Raw genomic sequence first — 10,806 nt, forward strand, 5'->3', positions numbered from 1 at the left:
TTTGGCTGTGTTGGGTCTTAGTTGCAGCACGCAGGATCTTTGTTGCGGCATTCAGGATCCCTTGTTGCAGCGAACAGGCTTCTCTCCAGCCATGGCATGCGGGCTCCAGAGTGCGGGCTCAGCAGTTGTGCGCAGGCTCTCTAGCTGTGGCGCATGGGCTCTAGAGCACGTGGGCTCGGTAGTTGTGGCCCACGGGCCCAGCTGTCCCGCGTCATGCGGGATCCTAGTTCCCTGACCAGGGATCCAACCCTCGTCCCCCGCATTGGAAGGTGGATTCTCGACCACTGGACCACCAAGGAAGTCCTGGTGATGGACATTCTCTATATCCTGATTTGGGTGGTGGTCACATGGATGTATCCATATGAAAAAGTAAAGTTGTAGGTACATTTTTATTGAGTGTGAATTATATGTCAATAAAATACTGCCTAAAAATATTATATATAGAAACATATATATACCCACTGAAGTCTCTTACCCTAGACCAAGGGGATAAGATAAATAAGACATGGGGAGCAGGGGTTACAGAGAGGATGTGTATTTTGAAAAAGCTTCTGATTTTTCTTTCCTTCCATTACTGTACACTGCCAAATATCCTCTTAGGAACTGAAATTAGACTTAGGATAAAAACAAACAATCTCAGACTTCCCCAGTGGTCCAGTGGTTAAGAGTGTGGAGTCTCCACGCTCCCAATGCAGGGTGCATGGGTTGGATCCCTGGTTGAGATCCCGCATGCCACACGGTGAGACCAAAAAACAAACAATCTCTCTCTCTCTCTCTCTACTAATATGTCTTTACATTTTGTAGAAGGCCCCTAGAGATTGTCAGAGTTTTCATAAGAGAGCCTGCTGACTTTTTGGTTTTCTTTGATTGGGGAACTTATTTTGTTTTGCTTTTAAATGGTTTTGAAGGTATAAAATTAATAAATTAACGTGAGGAACACATTGGAGGTGGGAGGAATCATGGCAGCCCATGAGATTTGGCCTGTATTTGTAGTTTAAATTGGGCTTAGAAACAGTTGAAAGATTTGGGGGGATATTTAATACTGACAAGTTCCTAAAATTACAGAGCTTTAAATAAATGTGTAGTGATGTGTTTGGGGCCTATCCCATCAATCAATCTCCTGTTTACTCTGATGTATATTGAGAAGACTCAAGTGTAATGCAGACAGGAAATGGGTTGCTTTTTTCTTTTATGAAAGAAGCTTGTGACTAGCTTTTATATGTTTATCTAGAGAATGAAAGGCTTTTAAAATTTGAAGTGGGACTTTATATTTTAAAAAGTCTTACTTGTATTGCCTTTCTGTGATCTATCCCAAAGAAAGAGAAATGTGGCTGGTCAGATGCACTTTATGGGCTTTTAAATTAATAATGGGTTAATTTTTTTTAGAAGTAAAATTATTTAAAATAAAAATGAATCCACAGGAGTAGTAAATCTTATCTGACGGTTTTCTATTTTTTTGTTTTTTGTTGCCATTGAACACTCAGCAACATTCTCAACATTCATTTTGATTCTGAAGGCAGTGTGAAGGCAGTCCTTTCCCTAAGACATCCTGGCTTTATCACTTGGCTTCTTCCATAGGTATGCCATCTGCCTAGAGGAGTATACATTCATCCCAGTTCAGACTGGGAAAGACCTCAGAGATGAACTCCTTCAACCAGGCTCTGACCTCCATGTCACACTCCACTTAAATACTAAACTCAGGCCTAGAGGTGAAGTGTCTTGCTCAGGGTCACACAGCTAGTCAGAGGCAGAACCAAAACTGTGTCTGCAGACAAGTTCTTTTTCATCTACACCACGACTGTCTCAGCTTGCTGTCCTCAAGAGTTTGGTGTCACAGTGACTTTAAAGCAAAAATATACAAATGCCACTTCCTTTCCTGGAAGACCTCAAGAGGCCTCTCATCTCTCCTACCTTGAGAGCCTGTAGGTCTTTCCTTATCTTTAATTTTAACCCTATTTTGGTTAAATTTTGAAGAGCTTATAAGTTTGCATTTTGGGGCCAGACAGACTAGGGTCCATTATCATAGTTTACTTGCTCTGTGACCCTTGGTGAGACAGGTAATTTCTTCACACTTCACTTTCCTCATCTCGGAAATGGGGATAATATACCAGAGCACATAAAAGTGCTTTCCACGCTTCCTGGTGAACAGTAAGGCACTCCTTAATTTTCTTTGGAAATCCAGCAAGCCAATATTGAAGCTATCCAGCTATTTCTTGAAAGTTGGAGAAACTGATCTTAATTCCCTTCAGCCTTTTCCTTCCATCCCTTTAAGTTCTCCGCTTCTTTATAATTTTGAAGATTAGCAAATGCTCAGAGAAGTCAGAGTTTTGTGACCACAAATTTGTGCATGATGGCTGCCAGAGGCTCTTCCTCAAGAGTCCAGGAATTTTTCTGAGTTGTGGGACACTGAAGGAATTTGAGACAACATCCTCAGTGGCAATGACTTCAGGGACCCTATTCAACCTAAGAAAGGTTGAAAGGACTGGGCTTGAGTAAGACAACAGACTCCTAAGACATCATTTTGGCAATGCAAAAGCCCACAGAAAAATAGGCAAATCCTTTAATCTTAACAGCTACAGAGATCAAGGCTTTCAGGAACTGGGGCACTCACCACAGGGCAGGTCCGAAAACCCGGGTTCCCCGGCCTGGCTCGGTGCCTGTTCCATTTTACCAGCTGCGTCTCTTTAACTCCACCTCCGAAAATGCTAAGGAAGTTCCCTCCCAGTGCCTACCCAGGCTGGGTGGGGCGATTCTGTGGCACTGAAAGAACCGGGAAAACGACATAGTCTAACTCCCTGCGTGCACTAACTGCTTTTGCGATTCAGGGAGGCGGTGGTGGGGTTGGGGGTTGTTAAGACGCCAGGTCCGGTACCCAGAGGTTCCAGGTGTCCTGGACAGAGAACTTTAAGATCGCCTGTTTGGGGAAGCCACCTTCCTTTCTCCTGGTCTGCTTTCCCTGTGTGGTGGCTGCATGGGGACATCCTGCTTGGAGGGTTCCCCCAAATAGATGGACTGTCCTTGCTCCTGGTTGGGGTGGGCAAGTTCCCGCCGCTGCCCCGCCTCTGCAGGTTGCGGAGATCTAGGTGGGATTTTTCCTGCTCCCCGCTTTCGCCCCCGCCGGGAGCGGCGCTAGGCGGGGTCGCTGTGGTCGCTTTGCCTTCCCCACTCCCACGTCTCTTACTCCGGGGAGTTTCACCCAGTCCTCCCCGCTCGGCCCTCACCTTTGAAAACCTTCTCCAAAGCCACCACATTAAAAGTGCGCGACTTCCCCCGGGCCTGCAGAAGGAGCTCCTGCAGCCCGGCATTGCTCAGATTCCAGCGCTGTGACGTCCCCAAGGACGCACGCCTGGGGCTCGGGAGCTGGGGCTCCCTTTTCCGCGCCGCCCCCCGCGCCCCCGCGCCCCCGCGCGCGCCCGCCCAGCCGCATTCCTCCCCGTCCCCGGCGCGCGCCCAGCGTTTCCCCCCGCGCCGCCGAGCCCGGCCCGGGGGTGGGGGAGCCGCGGCCGCTGGCGCCTGCTCCGTCCCCTCCCACTCGCACGGCCCCTTCCTCCCTCCTCTCTCGGCCGCTCGCATTTCCTGCCGCTCTGGCTCTCCCGGCCCCTGAAAGTTCGTCCCAACTTTTTCTCCCCCGGGCGGGCGCGGCGGGCGCAGTCCGGGGGCAGGTTGCTGCGCTACTCCTCGCTCCGCCGCCTGCCCTCCCGGCGCTGGTCCTCGGGGAGCGGCCGCCACTCAGTGGCCCCTGGCGGTCCTTCCCCTCCCACCTCGCCCATCCTCCCGGTCCCAGCCTCCCTCTGGCGGGACAGACCCGAGCCGGGGTGGTTCTCCTTTTCCCCTTCTCCGAGCGCCCCCGCGCCAACTCTCGCGCCGGGATCGCGGCGGAAACCTCCCTCCTCTTTCGCCTCCTTCGGCTCCTTCCCTCCGCCCTTCCACCGCCAGCCACTGGAATCAATTCTTTGGGGGAATTGGGGTTTCGCCGCTGCCGCCGCCGCGGAGGACAGCCTTTCCGCGCGGGACTCCGGGGCACCGATAGGGCCATGTAAGCAGGTAAGCGGCGTCTGGGGCGGGGAGTCGGGCCCGGGGTTGGGGGCCTCTTGGGCGCTTCGGGCGCCTTGCCGATGATTTGGGCAAACGCTGGCAACGCCGACTTGGGTTCGGCGGCCCGGGACGCCCGGCAGGGCAGCGGGGGCGCGAGGTGGCCGGGCCGCAGGAGTTTTAAGTGGCGGTGGGAGCCGCCCGCTGCGGCGCATAGCTTGTCTGGGAAGTTAGGTGGAAGGTGAGCGCTGTCTGGAGAGTTGGTGGTGAAATCACACTCTCGCCCCCTCTTCCCCATTCCCTTCTCCTTTTTGGGATCCAGAGAGGGCCTAGTGAGGGCAGCTGGAGATACCCAGACGGTGCGGGCCGGAGGATGAAAGCCAAAGACGTTGCTGCCTCTCGGGCTGGAGAGGGACTCTCTCCGCGACCCTCCTCTGTCCCCTAAGGAGACAGGATCTTGAGAGGGAGAGAAGTTTGCATGCCCTCCCACTAGGCCCCAGCCTAGCCACCAAACCCCAGGGCTTCTTGGCCCCTACTTGGGTGGTCGGGCCGGCCCATCGGGAAAAGCTGTGGCCGCATAATTTCAGAACAGGTCTCCACCTCAAACTCTCGAAGTTCTGAGTATTAACAAGTTCTGAGGGTGGTGTTAATGCACCGTCTCCCCTCTCTCCTGGCATGACCGCTACATCTGGGGTTTGAATGCTTGTAAGGGATTTTCCACCTTTTGGAGGGAGCAGTGAGGTAACGCCACCCCTGTCCCCCTTTCCTCTCCTCTTCCTCTAGTTGCCATCACCCCCAGCTACAACTTAAGGAGATTGTGGGTTTTCGTCTTCAGTCTGTCCAGGGACTGGCTGTTGCAGGCTCTTTGTGAAGGTGAGGAATCTCTAGACTGCTGGCTGCTGGTGGGTTACAGGATTTCCACCAATGTGTGAACTTCTTCAAATGGGTTAGTTCACCCATTCATTCAAGGAATCTAGTATTGCAGTTTCCCCTCTGGGCTAGGAACAGGGGATACAAAGATGCTAAAACAAGATCTAACTGCGGCCTCCCGGAGGAAACCCTCAGGCTGATCTAGAAGTAGAGCGTAATGAGAGGGCCTGGGAAGCCTTGGTCCGGAGGTGAGGGGGCGAGGTGTGCGCTGAGCTGAGAGGATTGAGGTGTTGCTCACCTGGAGGGCCGATTAGGAAAGTGCATTTCGCGTAGAGGAAAGAGCTTGTGCAAAGTAAGAGTCATCCAAAAGACAAGTACAAAAAGGTCATACGCTAGCTGGGGGCTGGAGGGGGATTTATGGCCAGGTTGGTTCAGTGTAGCCGGGGTAGCATTTTTTTTTTTTTTTTAATATCAGAAATTAAAGTGGAAGCATGTACAGGAACCAAGTAGCTTCCAGAGGAGCACACATCTCTCTTTTTGGACAAGCCTTCATGCCTGATGCTGTTTCTACAGCAAGCAGTAGTTGTGGGACCATCTAAATTTTCATTGGCACTAATTGGCCCAGGCCTGGTTTCATTAGAATGGTATTGATTCCCTTTTAAAGAGCCACCTGACAGCAATAGGTGATAATAGTGTAGTTTACAGAGCCCTGTATTAAAGTTGCCTTATCTTTTGGTGATGGCCTTAAAAGCTTGTGCCTTAGAATGATAGGTTAATGAATGGGGGCTGAACAGCACGGTGCTCTTTTGCCTAATCCGAATGGGTGGCCATGCTGTGCAGAGTGAGTTCACGTATGTGTCACTGTGTTTGTTGTAGTATTCTCCACTTTTCCAAGTCATTACTGCCCCAGCACAGTTGGAAGGATGACTTTCCCTTCCTCTGAAACTTTATGAAAAACTGAATGTCTTCTAGGAGATTGTTGTAGCCTAATCGTCCAGGATTCAGCAGATCCTGCCTAGAAAATTTTTTATAGTACGGGAGCCTCCTGTACGTGGTTTGCCTCTCAAGGGTGCCTCTTCTCAGGGCTGAAGTGGCATTGTAGTATTTATTATTCATAGTGGCTGCGTCCTGGCTGAGGTGGCAGAAGTCCAGCTTTTGGTGACCTCAGGCCAGTCCATCAGAGTGAGAAGAGAACATTGACTTCCTACAGTGTTGGGTGTTTACCTAAGCTCCCCGCAAACACCATACCTTATCTCAAGAACAGCCCCTTGACGAGGGTTTTCCTGAAGGTATAGGACCTACTTGAGAGAAATGGCTCAAGGGAAGCTTTTTCTTGCTAATCCCAGGTAGCCGCCCAGCCTCCATCATTGGCTTAAACACATAGTTAATTTTAATGCTTTAGTTATTTAGGTTTGTGCGGACCATGTGGAACGGACAGCTGTAATGAAAAGAGCAGTTTGACTATTTTCACTTGCAGCAACCTAAAGAATTCAGAGTAAAATCAGAATTTCGGGGAGATTCTTACTTGTCCTGAATGGAAGAGCCGGAAGTCGAGAACTATGAAATTTTTTTTGGTTTCCCAGTGCCTTCCCTCCTTATTAAGGGTTTCCATTTTTGGCCTCAGGGAAGCAAACATAAACCCTTTGATTGCACATTGTCCCCCACCTGGGTTCCATATTCTTATCCTTTGTCACCTGCGACCCTGCATTCGAACTTCTTTACTTAGTCACCAAATGCTGTGCATTTTTTGGAACTCATTCTAAGCCTCAGAACAGTACTGTGCACTTTGTTAGACATAAGGCAGGGGAAAGAGATGAGATGAACTCTTTAGTCAATTCAGTTATTGCTGCTTTTGCTGATTGAAAAAGAACGAGGGAAAACAAACAAGTTTTGGTAGAGAAGCGGTTAAAGTTAATGTCTAAAATAAGACTCTGTGGTCTCCTCTTATTGATTTAATTCTCTCTTCCCCTGTCTGAGCCCCGGGGAGGGCTTATTAAATGGTCCAGGGGGTGTGTGTAGCATATTTTGCAGCTTTTCCAGGCTATCAGTATGCTGGTGCCAGGGATCCAGGGTTGGGAGTTCAAGATATAGCTAGGTTTGTATTCCAGCTCTGCCATCGTTTAGCTGTGTGATGTTGGCCGAACTTCGCAGCCCTTCCAAGTCTCCATTTCTTCATCTCTTAGATGGGGCCAGTAGTATTTAACTTGCCAGGATATTTGTGGGGAATTCTGTGTAATGCTGTATGTCCCTCTGCTAACAGTGCCTCCCTCACAGAGTAGGTGTTGGGTCAAGGATGGCTATTTATATGTTCCAGGAGTTATATGTGGCCATGAATGTGCTCTTTGTGTGTGTCATTTTTTCCCCAGCAGCCTCAATTCACATGTGTGCCAACATACACATAAAGCTTTGTCTTTGACCCTTTTTTTTTTTTTTTGGTCTATTGGCTCAAAGCACACGTGTTGGCTGGCAGCTGCTGGCCTCTCATATATGAGGAGGTCGAGCGTTTCAGGACCAGGCAGTAGGATAGTTGGGAGGGAAAGCCACGTAGACAAGGGCAGAGAAAAGGATTCTTTTCCCTGTATACTACTTACTGTAACGAGGGTCCAGTGCTAATACAAGGATCCTTGTGTTTCTAACGTTGAAATCCAGTTAATTAAATGATGTTAGAATAAATCCGCCTGCCTTTATAGCAAGAGTGCAAAAGCTAGCCGATCGACACAAATGAGTGTCTTTGCAGCCCTGCTTTCCTTCTTTGAAGCCCAAGTATAAGGAGGCAACTGCAATGCCGCTCCTGTCCTGCCAGCTTCAGGTCGCTTGAACTTTAACGTTGCCTTTCATCAGAGAAGCCTAAAGTATTTGGCAAACATTAACTCATTGATCTTCGTATCAACCTCCCAGCAGGAGGGAATGTTAGAAGAAAGGAACAACTCCTAAAACATCAGTAAGGCAGGTGGGTAGTATCTGTTCTAGAAGCAGAATGGGTTGTTACAGTCAAGAATTGGCTAGATCGTGCATACGGGATTCAGAGTGGTCCCAGGTCAGAGAGGACCCCTTTGAGTGGTCGAGGGAGAAAGTTTAAGAAAATGCAGATCAGGCTGGGATTTTTGCAGTGGAAGGGGAGAGGAAATCACATTGCTAGGACCAGCCATTGCCTTTGCCATGTATTGCATGCACACCGATTATAAAAATAAATAATCTCTGAATTATTTATAATTTTGAATGAAAGGATATGATGCAATGCTTGTGGATGAGGATTTAGAGTAGCTGAGGGTAAAAGGTAATAGTGACTAAGTACCTTTTTGTGGGATAAGGGTGGTTATGTGTCTAAGTTGGATTATAAATGGCGTATTAACATTGTTTTAATTTCCTTTCCCTTTTTCCTGTTGCTTCCATATGCCTCAGCTTGGTTTTGTTTTACTCTCCAGTCAAGCTTTTGTTGGACTTGCTTTATGGTCCTTGATACTGGAAAAAACATACTGTGGCCATGCTTAGATCAATCGTGTGTAGGATTTGATATGTGGGTGATTTAGCTTAGTTCCTTAGGGGACTCCATTAGGCCCAGCTCAAGGGTTTCATCTTGAATCTGGTCAGTTAGCTTGACACAGAGGCCTGTTGCATATCCGGAGATCCTGTAACCCTAGACGACCATCCCATAAATGCTCGATGTTGCTCAACAGGGAGGTGTCTGGTGAGAAAATGAGAAAGGGTTCGCTGGTGGTGTGGCATCCTCTGAGAAGCAGAGCATCCTTTTCATGTTTGTAATGTTTGAGATTTTAGTACTGAATGATATTCCTCAATTACAAAGCTTTACGGTGAGGACCACTGACGTGCTCTCCTTTGCTTTGCTATTGAAAATTAGCAAAAGTTCCTGATGCTTGTCTTCGTGCAGAGTGTATCCTTTTCTAACATATAGTTTCCTCAAATCTTTGGAGACCTGTCTCCTGAGAGTTCTTTCTTTCACGCTCCAATCCCGTCAAGTAATTGGGGCATTAGCTAAGGCTGTAGATCTCAAAGTCTAGTGAGCCTCAGAATCACCTGGAGGGCTCCTTACCCACAGACTAATGCTCTTCCCCACACCACCCCAGCTTCTGATTCTGAGAATTTGCATTCCTAAGGAACTCCCAGGTGGTGTTAACACTCCTGGTCCTTTGATCATCTGCATTTTGAGAATCGCTGAGCCAAGGAATCTCATTTTGGTCCATCCATCCCAGTCAGCCTTGGGGTGGTAGTCACTTAAGTTTTTCACTGTATTGGTTTGAATGATTCTGTTTCTGGTTGCTTTAGAGCTCTGGAGAGGCTGGGAGTCACTTAGTGGCCACTTATCCCTAGCCAGACCCATGGCGAGCATGAATTAGATGCTTACTTTTTTTTTTTTTTTTGCGGTACGAGGGCCTCTCACTGCTGTGGCCTCTCCTGCTGCGGAGCACAGGCTCTGGACGCGCAGGCCCAGCGGCCATGGCTTACGGGCCCAGCTGCTCCGTGGCATGTGGGATCCTCCCGGACCGGGGCACGAACCCATGTCCCCTGCATCGGCAGGCGGACTCTCAACCACTGCGCCACCAGGGAAGCCCCCTAGATGCTTACATTTTAATGGGTTTGCTCGGCTATCTTCTCCCATCCAGACCCCTCCGCTTGGTTCCAAACAGTTCCGTTTATCTGGTACTTCTCTCCTTCTGGTTATCTGATATACATGCCCAATTCCACCTGTCTCAGATTGAACTCATTAGTTTCTTGCCACAAAATCTGCTGCTTCTGTATGTCCTGTCTTAGTGACATCAGCTGAGTTAGCTGCCGAAGCCAGGCAGTTGGAGTTCTCTTCAACATGTCACTCTTTGTTAGCACCCCCAACCCTGATCCTCAAACCCCAGTAACAGACCCAGTCAGTCCCTAGATCCTTTGAGTCTGTGTCTCTAAAATATCCTTAATTTGTTCCTTTCCCTCCATCCCCACTGCCTCTTCGGATTGTTCAAGAGTTTCAAACAAAGGCTGTCTTTCATATATTCTTCATCTACTCTTTCAAAGAGCTTTTTAAAACACAAATCTTTAATGGTATTTAAATTCTTATTTTATTTCTTATTACCTGTATGATAAAGCTTCTTTATTCTGAGTACCTTCCCATTCCCATCTGCTGTTCTCTCTCTCTGTCTCTTTCTGTCTCTCTGTCTCTCTCTCTCTCTGTTCTAGGGCCCTAAGATTCGGGGATGTGTAATCCCCTCTCCTTTGTTCCTTACGTTTCGACCCTGAGCGACCTCTTCCCCTTTGCCACCTGCTTAGTCCCTGTGCCTTCAGCTAAAGCTTCTTCCCTAACATGCCTTCCATGAGCAGTTAGGCTATTCCTTTCCTTATAGCTCCAGAGCGCTTTGCACTTAGCTCTATCGGTAAGTTCTGTCTCACCATATTATATATGTTTACCTCCCTCTTTTCCCCTACTGAGTTATAAGCTTCTCCTGGCAGGATTCCCATTTTACTTGGTTCAGAATCTCTACCCTGATGGAGGTTGGCTAGAAATAGCCACGGCTTACCTTTACTGGTGCGGACTCTCTCCCAGTGTTCTCAGCACTTTCGATGATTTTATTATGTTTTTCAACAGCCCTGTGAAGTACGTACTATTATTAATGCCGTTTTGCAGAGAATGAAAGGGAGTTGACTTTTTTTTTTAAGTGTTTAAAGAATAAATGCATTTCTGAAATACTGACCTGAAGGTTTAGAGCCGAGTTTGGTGTGGAATTTACTATTTACTCTTTAATAGGAGGTGTGGTGTTCTGGGAAGATTATATCATATTAATGACTGTAAGTGATTTTAAGTTAAACAGATATCAGTGCTAATTATAATACACATCTTATTTGTTCATCTGAGGAGATGAATCACATCCCTGAGCTTTTTTTTTTTTTTTTTTTTCGGTA

At 48.1% G+C, this 10,806-nt stretch overlaps 1 protein-coding gene across 1 annotated transcript in view; it reads left to right on the forward strand.

Annotated features, from left to right (window-relative positions):
- The first annotated feature begins 3,603 nt into the window (after positions 1–3,603).
- The window catches only part of PTPN14 (protein tyrosine phosphatase non-receptor type 14), a 171,700-nt gene continuing 164,497 nt past the window's right edge, over positions 3,604–10,806 (forward strand). The window contains exon 1 of the mRNA XM_007451289.1: positions 3,604–4,044. The gene's annotated coding sequence lies outside the window, so the exon portion shown is untranslated. The remainder of the gene's footprint in view (positions 4,045–10,806) is intronic.

Source organism: Lipotes vexillifer, unplaced genomic scaffold, assembly GCF_000442215.2.
Source record: "Lipotes vexillifer unplaced genomic scaffold, Lipotes_vexillifer_v1.1 scaffold570, whole genome shotgun sequence".
Taxonomy (NCBI): domain Eukaryota; kingdom Metazoa; phylum Chordata; class Mammalia; order Artiodactyla; family Lipotidae; genus Lipotes; species Lipotes vexillifer.